The 19,828-nt window shown below is 39.2% G+C and overlaps 1 non-coding gene across 1 annotated transcript; it reads left to right on the forward strand.

Moving 5' to 3' along the window:
- Nucleotides 1–12,083: 12,083 nt before the first annotated feature.
- On the forward strand, nt 12,084–12,190 carry LOC112586736. The gene has a single exon (XR_003111222.1). It is a non-coding gene; the product is annotated as a U6 spliceosomal RNA (small nuclear RNA).
- The last annotated feature ends 7,638 nt before the right edge of the window (nt 12,191–19,828 follow it).

Consider the following 19,828-nt stretch of genomic DNA (forward strand, 5'->3'; position numbering starts at 1 on the left):
CTCATTCTTTGTCTACTAGGCTGAAAGGGAAAAAAAGGGGGTGGAGAATTACAAAGGAAGGAAGGGCATTGTTGTTGTTGTTTAGTCTCCTAAGTCGTGTCTGACTCTTTGTTGGCCCATGGACTGTAGCCGGCCAGGCTCCTCTGTCCATAGGATTTCTCAGGCAAGATTATTGGAGTGGGCTGCCATTTCCTTCTCCAGGGAAATCTGTCTACCCAGAGATCAAACCTGTGTCTTCTGAGTCTCCTGCATTGCAGCTGGATTCTTTACCACTGTGCCACCTGGGACCCCCGGGGAGGGCGTTATGGATGCCTTATCTTCAGAGAGTTCATCCATTCCTCTACAAAGGATAAGACTGGCAAGTCAGCCCCAATGATGTACTGGTTACCGACCCTGGTATTGCACAGGAAGGATGCGATGTGTTTGGGGAATGGATGCTCCCCACTTGACAGGGGTTTTGGAACTAGCATCTGAGCACGTAGAATGATAATACCAACAGTTTTTGAGTCTTCCCAAATGCCATGCCCTATGCTCATGATTTTAAAGGCAATGTTTTAAACTTTCCTGTGTACTCTCTGGCTTACTTTTGGGTAGAAATTTTTATTATTTATATTTTAGAGAAGATGAAATTGAGTCCAGAGAGGGTAAACTCCTTGGCCATCAGATAGCTGCAAAAGGTGGATGTGGCCGACCCTGAACCATCGTGCTATGCAGGATAATGCAGAATGGAGAAGCAGTTTCCAACTTCTCCCAGGCAGCTGCAAGTGTGATGTTCTCTTATTGAACTCTATTCCTGTAGTGGACCCTGGGTCATATACAAGCCCCAGTGGGACAATTATGGGACTGGCTCCACAAAGTCCTGTGAAAAAAAGTGGGGTGAAGTGGAGTTACTACTATAGAGGGCAAAACCTGGAACTGTTCAAATGGATGTTTAAGAGGTAGATGATTCACACTTTGGAATTCTTAACTCCTACTAGCCAAATGTTCCTGTATTCCACCTCACAGCTGATTATGGTGTTTACCTGCGCCCCCATTCCAGTACTCTTGCCTGGAAAATCCCATGGATGGAGGAACCTGGTAGGCTGCAGTCCATGGGGTCGCGAAGAGTTGGACATGACTGAGCGACTTCACTTTCACTTTTCACTTTTATGCATTGGAGAAGGAAATGGCAACCCACTCCAGTGTTCTTGCCTGGAGAATCTCAGGGATGGGGGAGCCTGGTGGGCTGCTGTCTATGGGGTCGCACAGAGTCGGACACATCTGAAGTGACTTGGCAGCAGCAGCAGGGTATGCATTGCTCAGCTTCCTTTCTACTGTGATGTCAGGTATTGCTTTCGCTTTGGTCCCTGCCAGTCTCTATCCTGTACACAACTCTTAGGTACCTGCCTTTATGCCAGGTCCCGTGCTGACTGATGAGGATACCAAGAGAAACAGGCAGTGATTCTTGCCATTGATGTGAGCCCAGCCTGGGACATGGTCAGGAGAGACTGTGCTTAAAGGTAAGGGCTTGGGTCAGATGCTTTAAGTTCAACCCCCAGCTCTAACATGTATCTTAACCTCAGTGAGTGTTGGCTTCCTCATTTGTAAAATGGGGATGCTAATAGGACCTTTATCACGTGAAAGAGCAAAGATTGAATGAGATCACTCATGTAAAAACTTGACCCTGTCCCAGGCATGTAGTGAGCTCAGACAGACATCAGCTGTTAATACTTCCTGACTTTTGGGGTTTACCCTCTTTTCATAACAGCCTAGATTTCCTGATTTAGTGAGTGTGGTTGTTAAATCTGTCTTTGGCTGCTGCTGAGTCCTTGACAAAATGGTCTCAGTTTTAAATTGGCTCAGGTTACAAGACTGTGTGATGACTCATGACCCTAGCAAGTGTACAGCTGGGGCAGCTGGCCTGGGCCCTGTCCTCTGACCAGCCTTGTCAGGTACCACAGTGTTTCCAGGGCAACTAATACATTTGCAGTTTTTTTTTTTCCAGTATTGATGACATATCTTTACATTGCCTAGAATATTTTAGCTATTTCTTTGATTTTTCCCATTTCTAAACAGAAATATCACTTTTAAAAAACTTGAGTGTTAGAGAACTGGACACAATGCCTATTTTACTTACTAATATAAACACATCAGGCTTTCACAATATTTGGCTCTGTATGAAGAACACAGTCTGTACTGAATTGGTCTCCTTCCTGCCATCCTCACACACTTTGCTTCCTTTGACCTCTGTGCCCCTGCTGGCTATTCCCCTATCCTGGACTACCTTCCTACATCCAGTATTTTTCATCCTTCAGTGCTTGTCTCAAGGTATTACTCCCACTATGTGCCATGGAATCTGTAGCTCTTGCTTGATTTCTTTCCTCCCTGAACAAGTGAAACACTCATTGTATACCTGCAATTTGGCATTTCCCCACATGTTTTCTTATATTCAGACTATTCATTAAGCATTCAGGAGCCTCCTAATATTTCCAAACTCTGTGCTAAGTATTTTTCATATTTATTGCCTCTTTTAACTCTTTCAACAGTTCTGAAAATAGGTATTGTTAATTTTCCCACAATGTCTATGCAAAAACTGAAGTTAGACTCCAGTAGCTTAAATAATTTGTCCATTAAGAAAATGAAAAGACAAGCCAGACCAGGAGAAAATACATGCACATCATATATCTGGTATGGAATTTGTATCCAGAATGTATAAACAACACTTAAAGCTCAACAATAAGAAGATAAGCGACACAATAGGTCAGATATGAATAGACATTTTTCCCAAGAAGGTAGATGAATGGCTAATCATCGCATTAAAATATGTATAACATCAATAACTATTAGGAGAATGGAAATCAAACCACAATGATATCATTCATTGGTATATACCACCCACTAGGATGGCGCACAGAGTCGGACACGACTGAAGCGACTTAGCAGCAGCAGCAGCAGCAGCAGGATGGCTATAGTTGAAAGAACAGAAAATAACAAGTATTGATGAGGATGTGGAGAAACTAGAACCCTCATGCTTTGCTGATGCGAACGTAAAATGGTAGGACCACTTTGGAAAAGAATGTGACAGTTTCTTGAAAAGTTAAACATACTTATCAAACAATCCAACAAATCCACTCTCAGGTATCTACCCAAGAGAAATGAAAACATACATTTACACAAAGGTTAACAACTGAATGATCACAGAAGCATTATTCATAATAGGCTAAAACTGAGATAATCCAAATATCCATCTGCTGTGAATGGATAAATGAAATGTGGTATATCCATAAAATGAAATATAACTCAGCAATCAAAAGGAATGAATGTATGCTAATACAGGCGACAACATGGTTGAAGTTCAAAAATGTTTTGCTAAAGAAAAGCAGGCATATACAAGTGAGTATATATTGTATGATTCTGTTCACATGAAATTTCTAGAAAAGACAAATCTATGGAAATGGAAAGGAAGTCAATGGTTGTCTAGACCTGGGATGAGAATAAGGTTTGACTGGTCATAAGGGAACTTTTTGGAATGATGGAAATGTTCTAAAATTGGATTGAAGTGATATTTGCACAGCTCTGTAAAATTACTAAAAATAATTTTATTGAAATGCATACTTACAATGAGTAGACTTTATGGTATACAAATTATACCTCAGCAATGATGTTAAAAAAAATTATATGTGTCCAAGATCATACAAATAGGGAAGTAGGGATTTGGGTCATATCTTCCTTCTATGCTCTTTTTCTAGCCTTTGTCATTTTTTCTTGTGTATGGCTTGTTTCTTTAGCAGGTATACAACTCCTTGAGAACAAGGAGCATGCCTTTACATTTTTGGGACTCTCTCACAGTGCTCTCAACAAATCTATGGAATTGAGTTGATAGCACATGGTATTCTAATGGGATTATTCTATGCCAGAAGGAACAGTGTAGGACTGCTGTTTCTCCAAATGCTGCCCCGAGTGTTGAGACATGAGGGGTAGATAGTCCATCAAAGGCATGCCGCCTGAAGAACAATGTAGTGACAGAGCTGGCTGACAACAAGAGACAAAGAGCTGTGCTGTTGAACACTGCCCAGAGCAACCTGTCTCTTCCTGCTCCGCCCAGCAGACTGTTAAAAGGACTACAAAAGGCTGCTGGGGAGATGACAAGAGCTGAAGAATTTGCTGAATGTGTTACCCTTGATATCAAGAGTAAACCCGAATGACCTTCCCAGGACACACAGTAGAGATTATTAGAAAATAGACAAGATCTGAATCCAGGCAGGGAGGCAGAGATGCAGAGGGCTCACATATATTTTATCCATTCAATAATGAATTTGCTGGAAACCAGAATTATTATTTTTCATAATTTTAAAAGGGGTTATCAGTAAAAACTGTCTAAAACTTGAAAATGGGCAAAAGAGACCATTGAGTGTCCTCTCAGTGGCTTGTTGGGCATTGGCTAGCATGCCCAGGTGTGCACTTTTGACTGTCTTTCTATTGATTAGGCTATTTTCCAACCATAGTGGTAGCAGTAACTTGTAGAAAACCTGGTAATAATGCAAACAATTCTTGTCCACAACAAAGCAAATGCATTTCACTTCACCCAGTGGATATAGAAAAGGTAACTACAAACATTACATTTTATTGCCCTTTCAGATATTAATAGATGCAGTTTTGCATCTATTAGCAATTTTAAGCATTCTTGATTGCTTATAGATAGATATCTCTGTTCTTCAAATTCCCCATTAAAACAACCTTAATATCTAATAGGTTCTTCAATTAGTTAGTGAGTCACATAAAACTTCTGACACATATTCCTTTCATATTTTCACAGTAGTTATGTTTTTAACTTATTAAGGATTATACTTTAGTAGTATACAAAGAGAGTTCAGGGCCACAGCTCTGGCTATCAAAAACTGTAGTCTGCATTTGACCAGACAATTGAAGGAGTTTCTTATCCACCCCTCCCCATTCTGAAACTTACCTGTTCCTTCTTTATAGGTCCAGCAGTCACCATTTTCTCCATCAGGAAGCTTTCCCAAGCCTTTAGACTGGGCTAGACATCTTTGTTCTGTGCTTTCACAAAAAAAAACCCACTCTCTGGATTTGCTTTTCTCCTAACATCGTGGGCAAATCTACCTGAAAATGGCAAAAATCCAAAGAAAGGCAACAGTCAGAACAGTCCCATGTCTGATTTCTAAAGAAGTGGCAGAGTAAGTTCTGCCACAAGCTCAGACCATGGCTAAGTACCAGACATCGAGGAATTTATCTTACTGGGTTATGATGCAAGCTCAAGGAGCAGATAGGCAATCATGGGTTGGGAACTAGCTTAGAGCCCACCTACACATTTTCCAACTTTTATGAGAGGCTGTTTCCTCCTGCAGTCAAAGTGCCCAAAGCTCAGTTGCCCAAAGCTGCTCCAAGGAGCACAGAAACCAATGATGGTAACTTTTCACATGGAGACTAACAATACTGTAAAAAAAAAAAAAAAAAAAACAATACTGTAATACTGTGCACACCTTGTACAAGTGCACACCTTGTAACAATGCACTTAAAAAACTTGTTAGGAGGGTAAATCTCATGTTAAGTGTTATTACCACAAAACTTTTGGAGGTGATAGATAAGTTTATTGCCTTGACATGGTGAAGGCTTCATAGCTGTATGCTGTGTATGTATGTTCAAACTCATCAAATTGTACACATTAAATATACACAGTTTCAAAAATCAATTATACCTCAATAAAGCTATTGTCTTCCCTGGTGGCTCAGATGGTAAAGTGTGTGTCTACAATGCAGGAGAACTGGGTTAGATCCCTGGGTTGGGAAGATCCACTGGAGAAGGAAAAGGCAACCCACTCCAGTACTATTGCCTGGAAAATCCCATGGACAGAGGAGCCTGGTAGGCTACAGTCCATGGGGTCATCAGACACGACTGAGCAACTTCACTTTCCTTTCCTTTAAAGCTGTTAAATTTTTAATATGAAAAATTTTTTAAAAGATTAATATTGTTAATGTTGTCAAATAGCCAAGGATCTTGGCAAAATAGAATTTGTTAAACCTATTCAAAGCTGTTACAAGCATTCAAACAAACATTATGCTTATTCTTATATAGGGAATAGATATTTAACTTGGTCCAGAAAGAGAGAGAAATATAAGGGAAGCAGGAAGGATGCATAAAGTTTTAAAGCAAAATTAATTAATTAGAAAAGTGGAGAAATGATGGTAAATCCAAAATCCATTCTTTCAACAGGGCTAATTACATTGGCAAGCTCCACACAGCATAATAAAAATGGGAAAAGAGAGAAAAGAGAAATAACCCCCCAAATAAAAATATCCAACATAAAATATCAATAATGAGAAGTGGATTTAGGCAAGATTAAAAAGATTGTGAAAACTTTTAAGAACATATAATGTACATCTCTATATTTATAAATTTTAAAATCCTGATTAAATGAAATTTTTAAAATGAAAATACAAATGTTCCAGTTTATATAAAAGAATTTTGAGACTCTGCACAGAACAAAAAGCATGGAAACCTACTGTTAAAGTACTAGATCCAGACAAATGTATTAACAAATTCTTTAGTATGTGCACCTCTTTGAGGGACACATAGTTCCTCTGCTATGAAATCTATCAAAAGGGAGGAAAATAAAGCTATACAATTTATTTTAGAAAACTAATATAACCTTGACACCAGTGCCTCTGCGGGAGACACCCAAACACTCCAACATTGTCCTGTTGACAGTTGTTCAGCAGTGAGCTGTAATTTTGAAGTTCTCTCAAGAGAAGATGAGTGCATGTCCTTCTGCTCCGCCGTCTTGCAAGCACATCAACATTTTAGGAATCAGCGAACTAAAATGGACTGGAATGGGTGAATTTAACTCAGATGACCATTATATGTACTACTGTAGGCAAGAATCCCTTAGAAGAAACAGAGTAGCCCTCATAGTCAACAAAAGAGTCCCAAATGCAGTACTTGGATACAATCTCAAAATGACAGAATGATCTCTGTTTGTTTCCAAGGCAAACCAGTCTATATCACAGTAATCCAAGTCAATGCCTCAACGAGTAATGCTGAAGAAGCTGAAGTTGAATGGTTCTATGAGGATCTACAAGACCTTCTGGAACTGAGACCCCAAAAAAGATGTCCTTTTCATTATAGGGGACTGGAATGCAAAAGTAGGAAGTCAAGAGATACCTGGAGTAACAGGCAAATTTGGCCTTGGAGGAAAAAACGAAGCAGGGCAAAGGCTAACAGAGTTTTTCCAAGAGAACACACTGGTCATAGCAAACACCCTCTTCCAACAACACAAGAGAAGACTCTACACATGGACATCACTAGATGGTCAATACCAAAATCAGGCTGACTATATTCTTTGCAGCCGAAGATGGAGAAGCTCTATACAGTCAGCAAAAAAAAAAAAAAAAAAAAAAAAAAAAGACTGGGAGCTGACTGTGGCTCATATCATGAACTCCTTATTGCCAAATTCAGACTTAAATTGAAGAAAATAGGGAAAACTACTAGGCCATTCAAGTATGACCTAAATCAAATCCCTTTTGATTATACAGTGGAAGTGACATAGATGCAGGGGGTTAGATCTGATAGACAGAGTGCCTAAAGAACTATGGATGGAGGTTCATAACATTGTACAGGAGGCAGTGATCAAGACCATCCCCAAGAAAAAGAAATGCAAAAAGGCAAAATGATTGTCTGAGGAGGCCTTAAAAATAGCCAAGAAATGAAAAGAAACAAAAGGCAAAGGAGAAAAGGAAAGATATACCCATTTGAATGCAGAATTCTAAAAAACAGCAAGGAGAGATAAGAAAGACTTCCTCAGTGATCAATGCAAAGAAATAGAGAAAACAACAGAATGGGAAAGACTAGAGATCTCTTCAAGATAATTAGGGATACCAAGGGAACATTTCATGCAAAGATGGGCACAATAAAGGACAGAAATGGTATGGACCTAACAGAAGCAGAAGATACTAAGTAGAGGTGGCAAGAATACACAGAAGAACTATACAAAAAAATTCTTTATGACCCAGATAATCACAATGGTGTGATCACTCATCTAGAGACTGACATCCTGGAATGTGAAGTCAAGTGGGCCTTAGGAAGCATCACTACGGACAAAGCTAGTGGAGGTGATGGAATTCCAGTTGAGCTATTTCAAATCCTAAAAGATGATACTGTGAATGTGCTGCACTCAATAAGCTAGCAAATTTGGAAAACTCAGCAGTGGCCACAGGACTGGAAAAGGTCAATTTTCTTTCCAATCCCAAAGAAAGGCAATGCCAAGAATGTTAAAACTACTGCACAATTGCACTCATCTCACACGCTAGCAAAGTAATGCTCAAAATTCTCCAAGCCAGGCTTCAAAAGTATGTGAACCATGAAATTCCAGATGTTCAAGCTGGATTTAGAAAAGGCAGAGGAATCAGAGATCAAATTGCCAACATCTATTGGATCATCAAAAAAGCGAGAGTTCAGAAAAACATCTACTTCTGCTTTATTGACTACGCTAAAGCCTTTGACTGTGTGGACCACAACAAACTATGGAAAATTCTGAAAGATATGGTAATACGAGACCACCTGACCTGCCTCCTGAGAAATCTGTAAGCAGGTCAAGAAGCAACAATTAGAACTGGACATGAAACAACAGACTGATTCCAAATTGGGAAAGAAGTGCATCAAGACTGTATATTGTCACTCTGCTTATTTAACTTATATGCAGAGTGCATCATGAGAAATGCCAGGCTGGATGAAGCACAAGCTGGAGTCAAGATTGCCAGGAGAAAGATCAATAACCTAAGACATGCAGATGACACCACACTTACGGCAGAAAGGGAAGAAGAACTGAAGAGCCTCTTGATGAAAATGAAAGAGGAGAGTTAAAAAGTTGGTTTAAAATTCAGAAAACTAAAATCATGGCATCTGGTCCCATCACTTCATGTCAAATAGATGGGGAAACAATGGAAACAGTGTCAGACTTTATTTTTCTGGGCTCCAAAATCACTGCAGATGGTGATTGCAGCCATGAAATTAAAAGACGCTTGCTCCTTGGAAGAAAAGTTATGACCAACCTAGACAGCATATTCAAAAGCAGAGACATTACTTTTCCAACAAAGGACTAACTAGTCAAAGCTATGGTTTTTCCAGTAGTTATGTATGGATGTGAGAGTTGTACTAGAAAGAAAGCTGAGTGCCGAATAATTGATGTTTTTGAACTGTGGTATTGGAGAAGATTCTTGAGAGTCCCTTGGACTGCAAGGAGATCCAACCAGTCCATCCTAAAGGAAATCAGTCCTGAATATTCATTGGAAGGACTGATGCTGAAGCTGAAACTCCAATACTTTGGCCATCTGATGTGAAGAACTGACTCATTGGAAAAGACCCTGATGCTAGGAAAGATTGAAAGGCAGGAGGAGAAGGGGACGACAAAGGATGAGATGGCTGGATGGCATCACTGAGTCTATGGACATGAGTTTGAGCAAGCTCCAGGAGTTGGTGATGGACAAGGAAGCCTGGCGTGCTGCAGTCCATGGGGTGGCAAAGAGTTGGACATGACTGAGAGACTGAACTGAACTGAAAAAGTGCCTTAAAAAGGGACAACTATAGACTAAATGTATAACTAAAAATATAATAACACTATATGAAATATTAGCAAATCAAAACTAGAATTACATTAAAAATATACTATGCCCAAGTGAGTTTATTCTGTGAGTATAAGAATGATATAATTCTAGGAAATATTTTAATATAATTAACCATATTAGTAGAAGAAGGAAAATATTAGGTCAGAATATCAAAAACACAGGTCAGAAACAGGTGGCAAAATCAAAAATCTATTCCAGATTTTTAAAAATAAACCTCTACTATAGAAAAAAAATTTAAGAATCCTGAAAATACCATCTTGAAATAAATAGCCACCAAATAAGGAGGACTTCTCTGCAAGTCAAAAAACAAGAAAAAGATACCAACTGTAATCACTATTTTTAGGTATTTTTCTGGAATTTAAAGAATTTTAAGAAAATGAAATAAGATGTAAAAATATTGACAAAGAGAAAAAGATACTTTTTTGCAGAAGACATTTGCCTATCTGAAAAAACTAAAAGCATGTACACTATAGAGTAAAATAAGGTACACATGATTCAGAACATAAAAAAAAGTTAGAAAAAAATGCATACACACACAAATAGAGTCCCAGTCCATGTAATATCCTGACACAAAGAGAGAAAACAAGAAGAAAAACACTGAAATTTGTAAACTTGTATGTAGCAGGAAGAATATGATAAATAAAGCTGACAGGTACATGATAAATGGAGAAAAATATTTGAAACCTACCCTAAATATTAATGTCTTTGATAAAGAACTCTTAGAAATTGCTGAACACTTTCATTCATTCAACAAATATTTATTGAGTGCTTATTCTTTGTCAGGTACTGTTGTAGATGCTTGGAAGACATAAATGAACAGAAAGCTATAAGTCTCTGCCATTATAGTTCTTACCTCTTCATGCAATTTATTTAAAAAATGAAAATAGTAATAAAAATGCAAAAATCTTGACCTCCATTAGCATTTAAAGACATGTGAATATAAAAGTTTTATTTTTATTTGTTACTAGTTAAATCAGTAGAGATTTTAAAAATTGATTATTCTCAGTGATGTCTGGGTATGGGAAGCACAGACTCTCATACACTTCTAAAAGGAGTATAAATTGGTAGAGAATTTTTGGAAAGCTATTTGGCAGTCTTAAGAGGGCTGACTAGCAATTCCTCTTTTAGGAATTCATACCAAATAAAATACCACTCTAATGGCAGGAAGTGAAGAGGAACTAAAGAGCCTCTTGATGAGGGTGAAGGAAGAGAGTGAAAAAGCCAGCTTAAAACTCAATATTAAAAAAACAAAGATCATGACATCCTGTCCCATCACTTCATGGCAAATAGAAGGTGAAAAGGTGGAAGCAGTGATACATCTCCTCTTCTTGGGCTCTAAAATCACTGTGGCTGGTGACTATAGCCATGAAATTAGAAGATGATTGCTTTTTGGCAGGAAAGATGACAAACCTAGACAGTGGTTAAAAAGCAAAGGCATCACTTTGCTGACAAAGATCTGTATAGTCAAGGCTATAGTCTTTCTTGGGCTTCCCTGGTGGCTCAGCTGGTAAAGAACACGCCTGCAAGGCAGGAGACCTGGGTTCAATCCCTGGGTTGGGAAGATGCCCTGGAGAAGGGAAAGGCTACCCACTCCAGTATTCTGGCCTAGAGAATTCCACGGACTCTATAGTCCATGGGGTCGGAAAGAGTCAGTCATGACTGAGCCAATTTCACTTTCACTTTCATAGTCTTTCTAGTAGTCATGTACAGATGTGAGAGTTGGACAATAAAGAAGGCAGAGCACCAAAGAATTGATGTTTTTAAACTGTGATGCTGGAGAAGACTCTTGAGAGCGCCTTGGAAAGCAGGGAGATCAAACCAGTCAATCTTTTTTTTTTTCAATTGGAGGCTAATTACTTTACAATATTGTGGTGGTTTTTACCATACATTCACATGAATCAGCCATGGGTGTACATGTGTTTCCCATTCTGACCCTCCCTCCCACCTCCCTCCTCATCCCATCCCTCAGGGTCATCCCAGTGCACCAGCCGTGAGCACCCTGCCTCATGCATTGAACCTGGACTCAAACCAGTCAATCTTAAAAGAAATCAACCCTGAATACTCTTTGGAAGGATTTTGCTGAAGCTTAAGTTGCAATACTTTGGTGACCTGATGCGAACAGCTGACTCATTGGAAAAGACCCTAATGCTGGAAAAGATTGAAGGCAGAAGGAGAAGACAGTTACAGAGGATGAGATGGTTGGATGGCAACACCAATTCAATGAACATGAATCTGGGCAAACTTCTGGAGATGGTGAGAGACAGGAAAGCCTGGCGTGCTGTAGTCGATGGGGTCACAAAGAGTCAGACATGAATTGGTGACTGAATAACAACAACAATGCAGTAAATAAGCAGGTAATTGCAAAAAGAATGTAACCATAAGGATACATACTTCAGAGCTATTTATAAGGGCAAAAAAATTGGAAACAATCTAAATTTGGTACATACACACAACATAAATTGTAGTGCTTGCTTCAGCAGCATGTATACTAAAAAATTAGAATGATGCAGAAAAGATTAGCATGGTCCCTGTGCAAGAATGACAAACAAATTCATGAAGCATTCCATTATACTGAAAAAATGGGTACAAGACTTAAATAAACATTTCTCCAAAGAAGACATACAGATGGCCAAGAGGTGCATGAAAAGATGTTAATCATCACTAATTATCAGAGAAATGCATATCAAAACTACAGTGAAGTATCACTTCACATTAGTCAGAATGGCCATCATTAAAAAGTCTACAAATACCAAATGCTGGAAGGGGTGTGGAGAAAAGGGAACCCTCCTGCACTGTTGGTAGGATTGTAAATCGATGCAGCCACTATCGAAAACACTATGGAGGCTCTTCAAAAACAAACTGAGTTGCCATACAATTCAGCAATCACTCCCCTGGCATTCATCCAGGCAAATCTATAATTTGAAAAGATATACACACCCCTATGTTCATAGTAGCACTATTTACAATAGCCAAGAGATGGAAGAAACCTAAACATCCATCAACAGGTAAGTGGATAAAGAAAATGTGGTATATACACACAATGGAGTATTACTCAGCCATAAAAAGAATGAAATAATGCCATTTGCAGCAACATGGATGGACCTAAAGATGATCATAGTAAATCAGAAAAAGAAAGACAAATACCACATGATATCACTTGTGTGTGGAATCTAAAATATAACACTAATGAAGAGGTCTACAAAACAGAAACAGACTCAGAGATACAGAGAAGAGACTTCTGGTTGCCAAGGGAGAGTAGAGTAGGGGTGGTGGACGGAAGGACTGGGAGTTTGGGATTAGCAGGTACAAACTATTAGATACAGAGTGGATAAACAACCAGATTCTACTATATAGTACAGGAAACTATATTTAATATCCTGTGATAAACCATAATGGAAAAATATGAAAAAGAATACATATATATTCAGCAAAGTATATTACTGAGTGCAGTGTAAAGTGCTTTACAAAGTGCAGTGTATTACTGTACTTTGCTGTACAGCAGAAATTAATGCAACACTGTAAATCAACTGTATTTCAATAAAAAATTTTAAAAAGAAATTATATTGTAGAAGAATATATAGTAATACAGAAATACTGTTAAATGAAAAGGTAGATTTTGTTATATACTGAAAGATTTCATTTTAAATGTATATATATATATACATATATATATTTATATGTGTGTGTGTATATATATACACACACACCACTTAAAAAATTTGGAAAGATTGACATTAAAATATTAATTAAGGTTTTCTTAGTGGTACAATTTTAAGACCTTTCCATTTTCTTTCTTGTGATTTAGGTAGTACGGATTTTATAAATTTTAAAAGGACTATTGTTTCTCTTTAAACATATAAAGATATCCATGTACCTTAGAGAGTTTATACTTTGTTGGATCCCATTGAATTATTGCAGATACATCCTCCAGGTTTTAAACAAATCCCCTTAACACTGCACTAATTCTTTGGCCTGAGAAAGGGCTGCCAGGAAGAACAGGATCTGACAGGTCTAGGATTAGGTAAAGCAGGTAAAGTGAGTTGCTAAAGTGCAGAGCTGGATCCCATCTTTATTTCTGTCCATTGTAGAGTTTTTGCATTAATTCTGGTTTTTTAAAATATTAAAGTATTGTTATTCTTGAGTACTGAGAATTTTGGCAATACACACCTTCCTAAATTTTGCACCAAAGGTGAGTGCCTCACTCATTTCACCATAGCCCCAACCCTGCCCCTCAACAGCCCCCTGCACTCTCCGTGCTCCACAAGCAGCATCTTTACATACATTGCTCTACCTCCTATCTAGCAGGTGCAGCACCCTCCCAGGAACCAGCAAGCGAACATGGGTGCTTTGGGTGGAGTAAGGGATGGCAGCGATTCTGAACATTCTTGGAGCACTTCCTTTGGCCTGGCCTCTGTGCAAAGCACTTTACCAGTACTATCTGAATCCACAGATACCCTGATAGGTTGGGTAGCAGAGAATCCTATGCATCTCCCAATATCCTTCTTTCCTCTCAGTAACAGACTTTCCAAACTGCAGCTGGGGATATGGCCATCCAGAATATAGGCCACATTTCCCAGATTCTCTTACAACCTGGTGTGGCTGTGTGATTAAGTCTGAGACAAAAGAAAGTAAGAGAGCTGCGTAATTTATGGGACAGGTCTATAAAGGGGAAGGCCGTTCCCTTCTTGCCTGCTTCCTCGTGGAATATGTGAGTGAGGACTGGAGCTGCAGCACTCATTTGGCACGGATATTAAAGTCACCATTAAAAATGGTGTGCTCATGTGGAATCTCCATACCTGGCCTGGATTGCTGTGTTATGAGAGAGAAATAGACTTCTCTCTCAATAAAACAAACCACTGTTATCTTGGGTTTCCCAGGACTTGCAGATCAACCTAATCCTAATTCATTCTGATAAATGTTATGATGAGTCCACTTTGTAGATGAGGAAATGATTCAGAGAAGTTAACCACCTTTTCCAAGTTTGCACAGCTATTTAGTGAGATCAAAATCTGAAGCCAGAATGTCTGACTCTCAAGCCCTAGCTCTTAATCCTATGCTATTCAAGTTCCCTGTTTTAGGAAGATTTCCAAATCTGAGCAAAAGGCTCAGAAGCCTAGACTTTTGATGCTCATTCTTATGCTGTTCTCCAGCCCAAGTCTTAAACCCTTTGAGGGCTTCAGCAGGTTGAAAATGGCTCAGCAGAGAACAGGAAATCCTTGTAAATGTCTTCTCAGGCACTACCCATACCTTGCTATGTCCTCAGACCGCCAAGTGACACCAGCACTGTTTATCTGCATGGTTCCTTAAGGATTGTCCATTGTTCTTTCCCAGGACAAGTTACGCTGCTCTTCCTGCAATGAGTGGTAGGGGTGGGGATGGGGAAGGGCTGCATCTCTGCAGACACTTCAGAAATCCCACCACTTTGAGACAGTCTCGAGGAAATCCAGTCCCAGCCTTGGAACAATGTGTAGCCCTGTGGCATTTTGACACTGGGCGTCTCTTCACTGTTGAAGTAACTCAGCACGTTGCAATGTGTTTATCCCCTTGGGTCAGGTCAATGCTAAAGTAAGTTCATCGCCTCTGCTTCTTCAAAAACTGATGTCTGATGCATCAGCCGAATGCATTTCAGGCTTATAAGCAGTTCCCTGGATCCACAGGCAAAAAGCTTTCACCATCTCCCCCTCCCCCACTAGTGACCATATCTTAGCATTAATGCATCTGATGGCACCAAGCCTTTGTGGCCTGAGCAAGGACAGTCGCCAAGCAAGGATTGAAATCACATTTTTATTTACATTATTGCTTTTCCACAGCTTGGTTTCCTTCAGGCTTTTGATCTATTAGGCCACACCATTTAGTCTGGACTGAATCCTTGAATTACTGTACTTTTTCTTCCAAGACTCTCAAAGAACTTGATAAACTTGTACTTATTAAAATATTCATCAGTAGTGTTAACATATCAGGGATAAAAGTGAAACACTGCTTAATGTGGGAGACAATATACAATCTCAAGTGTAGATTCTGACTCTTTTGTGAATAACAATCATTGTTTTAGGAAAACACTGAGTTTATCCAGCCTTTGTTAGAATCTCCCTATCATATAATGCAAATGTTAAATCCGAGCCTTCTTGTGAAGTAAACTCATATTATCATTTACATATGTCCAGTCATGGCATTAATAAAAGCAGATTGTCTTGGATAAAACACACGGTTAACCTTTAAAATAGATCTGAAAATAAGATTATAAATAATTGTTCTTCTTTACTGTGACTATTGGGTTGTATTTAGTGCCAAACTTTTTTGACAGCTCCTAAGGAGTAAATTGTAAGTATATTGGAATTGTTATCCAAGTACAAGCTGCCACTTCTGTGTAATGGCATTTTTCTCCCACAAACTGTGAAAGAAATGGAGCCATAAGGAATCAAAGTAGAATCAGAGGGATTTGTTAGAATAGAAATTCTGATTCCTTCATTCTACTTCTCATTTATTGTCAGACAATAAGTGAGTAAATGCCCACTAAAAAAATCAAAAGATCCATTTACCTTTTGATAAATAAAATGTGCAACATTCTCAACACAACAGCTTAGTTTTGAAAGAGCTACCCTAAATTCACTACTCACTGGTACACTCTAAATTACCTTCTGTGTATTTTAAGAGTGAGGGACAGGAGGAGAACCAAGAGACTAAGGCCAAGCTATATTCACTGTAATTGCGGAAGGACCCAAAGAGGGCAGGAGGAAAAGTCAGTATCATCTCTTCTTGGACCAACTGGGATGCTTGTGTGTTACACAGAACTTCTCAGAATTCCTTCCCCTGTGGTTCTGAGTGAGGATGGGCCGCAAGAAACAGCCGTGGCAGTGACACCGCAGCCATTACCTTCCAAAGGCAGCTTGTATCTCCCTTAGTGATGACCTCCGAGTCAACCGAGCCAGAGAAAGAAGTTCATCTGCCCAGACAGAGCCTCCAGCTCCCATGGGACCTCCCCCTTCAGCTTCTCTGAGTCCTGGGCCAGGTATGTGCAGTTCTGTGGGCAAGGGTACTGCCTTCTGCAGATCACCTGTGTCCACCAAAATTACAGGTGCGAAAGATAGACATGGTCCCCGTTTTTCCTTGTGGGTTCCAGCATGTCCTCGCTCTCCTCTACTTCACTCTAGTTCGTCTCTCTTCCTGCTGGCCCTGTGGCTCAACAGCAACTTCAGGCCCACCCACTTCAGATGCAAAGACCAGCCCCATCTGGCGATTCCTTCATCAACCCCTACAACGGGTTAAGATCTAATTCTGTGCTATCCAGTATAGTAGCCACAAGTCATGTGTGACTATTAACATTACAATTGATTAAAATGATAGAAAATTAAAACTCCAGTTCCTCAGTTGTGCTTGCCGCATTTCACATGTGTACCTAGTGCCTGTGTTATCAAACAGGGCAGATACAAAACATTTCTATCATCACAGAAAGCTATACCGAACAGTACTGGTATAATTCCTTTCATATGTTCCTTATTTCATATCATTTATAGAAATTGTTTTTCTCTAATCAAACACTAGCATTTGGTAAAGACTGGTCTGGGTCAGTGATTTTCAACTTTTTGTTCTCCAGTACCTATGATGGATATTATTCACATGTGTGACACATTTCTATGGCCCAATTCAGATTTTGACAAAATCTCTAAATAGGTTTCCACAAGGAAGAAAAGCAACTTTTTGGCCAACCCAACAGATGGCCCTTGAGAAAATATGAAAGATGCTTAGACAAGCAAAGAGGGGCAGTCCTCTCTCTGGACAGAGATGTGCACCACATACAAGCTATCTTCAGGCCCTCTCCAATATTCACTCTTCCTATATACATTGGGATCAGTCGAAGCTTTGTGTGTGGAGGGGAGTAGAGAAGATGCTGTTCTTCAGCACTCAGGCTTTCTCCTTCTGTGCGCCATTTCCTACATGCCTGCTGGACCACCCAGAGGAGGGCAGGGCACTTCCCACAAGCAGAGGCCTGAACTGATTCTTACCATGTTCTGAACAATAGCACAAGAGCTTCTGCAGGTGGGAGACAGAGAGGTATAGTTATTGTTTATTTTATTTTATTTTTTTAGCTCTGGTTGTTTTCATTTGAAAACCCTGGTTTTGTTAAGTATTTTTTTCAGAAAAAATAATACTAGCAATACAAGCTATCTGCTTGTATTATTATTTAACTAATACAAGCAATACAATCTCCTTCCAACTTTAGTAAGAATGGACCCTGGGGGGTTTAGGGGAGCAGAAGTTTCACCTTGTTTTCCAAAATAGAGTTTTTAGGTAATAATCAACAGATAATTTCATTATAAAGGTTTATTTCAAACTTAATAGAAGTCATGATAACTTTTAGAATTCACTTCCCTAAAACAGCCTTGATTGAGACAATTTAGATGAACACAAGAGTTATGGGATGAATTGTGTCCCACTCCCTCCCCTCACCAAATTCGTAACTTGAGATCCTGATCCTTACTGCCTCAGAATGTGACTGTACTTGGAGATTGGTGGGTTTGGTTTAGTTGCTAATTCATGTCTGACTCTTGTGACCCTATGAACTGTAGCCTGCCAGACTCCTCTGTCCATGGGATTTTCTAGGCAAAAATACTGGAGTTGGTTGCCGTTTTCTTCTCCAGGGCATCTTCCCGACCCAGCAATTGAACACAGGTCTCCTGCATTGCAGACAGATTCTTTACCAACTGAGCTATGAGGAAGGCCCGTACTTGGAGATTAGGGCTCAGGAAGCTCAGAATCACCTTCCAAGAAGTTTGATTAAATATAGTATTATGTCCAACAAAAAAATTCTCTAATCATATTACCACAAAGAATTACTAGGATTGCGGTATGATTACTAGTTTGATTTTTCAGCCTGTGTTCTGGCACCTGCAGACATACTCAGGAGTTCACCCTGGACTTCACAGATAATATACTCTGTATGGGTACCTGAAGACATACTCAGAGTTCACCCTGGACTTCACAGATAATATACTCTGTATGGGTGTAAAGATTATTTTTACTATTGGATGTCTTTTTTTTGTTGTTTTTTTTCTTGTTGTTGAGTTTTTTTTTTAATTTATTTATTTTAATTAGAGGCTAATTACTTTACAATATTGTATTGGTTAAACAGTCCACATTTCTAGTTGCAAAACAACCAGAATCATCTCTAACCAGTTAAAAAGTAGGAGAAAGACTTATTGAAGGATATGAAGGAACTCAGACTTGAGGGGATGCCCTAGAGAAAGGGGCTGGAAGCTCAGCGCCTTGCACCAATGCTCAAATACTTCAGAGAAAAATGGTCTGATGAGGAAATCATGGTTTCTGCTGCTGGCAAGCATGAAGTACCAGGGATTTACCTTTACTGCACTAGCTTATTTCACCTGTTTTGAAGCCATTTCTGCAACAGGATCTTCTGTATGGAAGTCTTGCCCAGGTATCCCTGATTGCTGGACATCTGGGTCATATGCTGTGTTCTAGCAGCAAGGGAGGCAAATAACTTATATTCTAGGAGACATAGGTATTTCAGTTAATAAAGGGGGTCATTTAAAAGTTGATGGGCAGGCAAAAATATGACAAATGTCCACTATAGACCTTGAGTTATTTACTAACTATGCTGTGCTTTGTTTAACATCTAAGCCTCTAAAATGATCAGAAAAGTCATGTTGGATAGATAAAAATGTGATGATGAGAAACAAAAACCAAGTCAAAATTTTCAATCAGATTTTCACTAGAGCATTAAACAATACTTTCCACAATCAATACGTATTCAATATTCTCAGAATACTTCACAAGTGCTTATTAATAAGTAAATAAATGTTGTCATATAAAGTGGTCTTTTTCCTTAGTGAGAACACCAAAATCATTAGAATCTAAATTGTTGGATTGTAATTCTAGCTCCTCATTTTCACACCCTCTAATGGTATCGATCTCATTCAAGAACATAGTTTATCTGTTGCTATGGTAACTTTGTTTTCCAACAGGAAAACTGGGACACATGGATCCTACCAAGAATCTTAGTAATTGTTTTTGGGCACAAGAAGTAAGTTAACAGATGCTGCTCAAATATTAAAACAAACATTTTGATGGTTGATGGGAACAAGAGAACAGAATATATCAAGCCAGGACTATTCCATATGGCACCCCACTCCAGTACTCTTGCCTGGAAAATCCCATGGACAGAGGAGCCTGGTAGGCTGCAGTCCATGGGGTCG

Source organism: Bubalus bubalis, chromosome 8 (genome assembly GCF_019923935.1).
Source record: "Bubalus bubalis isolate 160015118507 breed Murrah chromosome 8, NDDB_SH_1, whole genome shotgun sequence".
Taxonomy (NCBI): domain Eukaryota; kingdom Metazoa; phylum Chordata; class Mammalia; order Artiodactyla; family Bovidae; genus Bubalus; species Bubalus bubalis.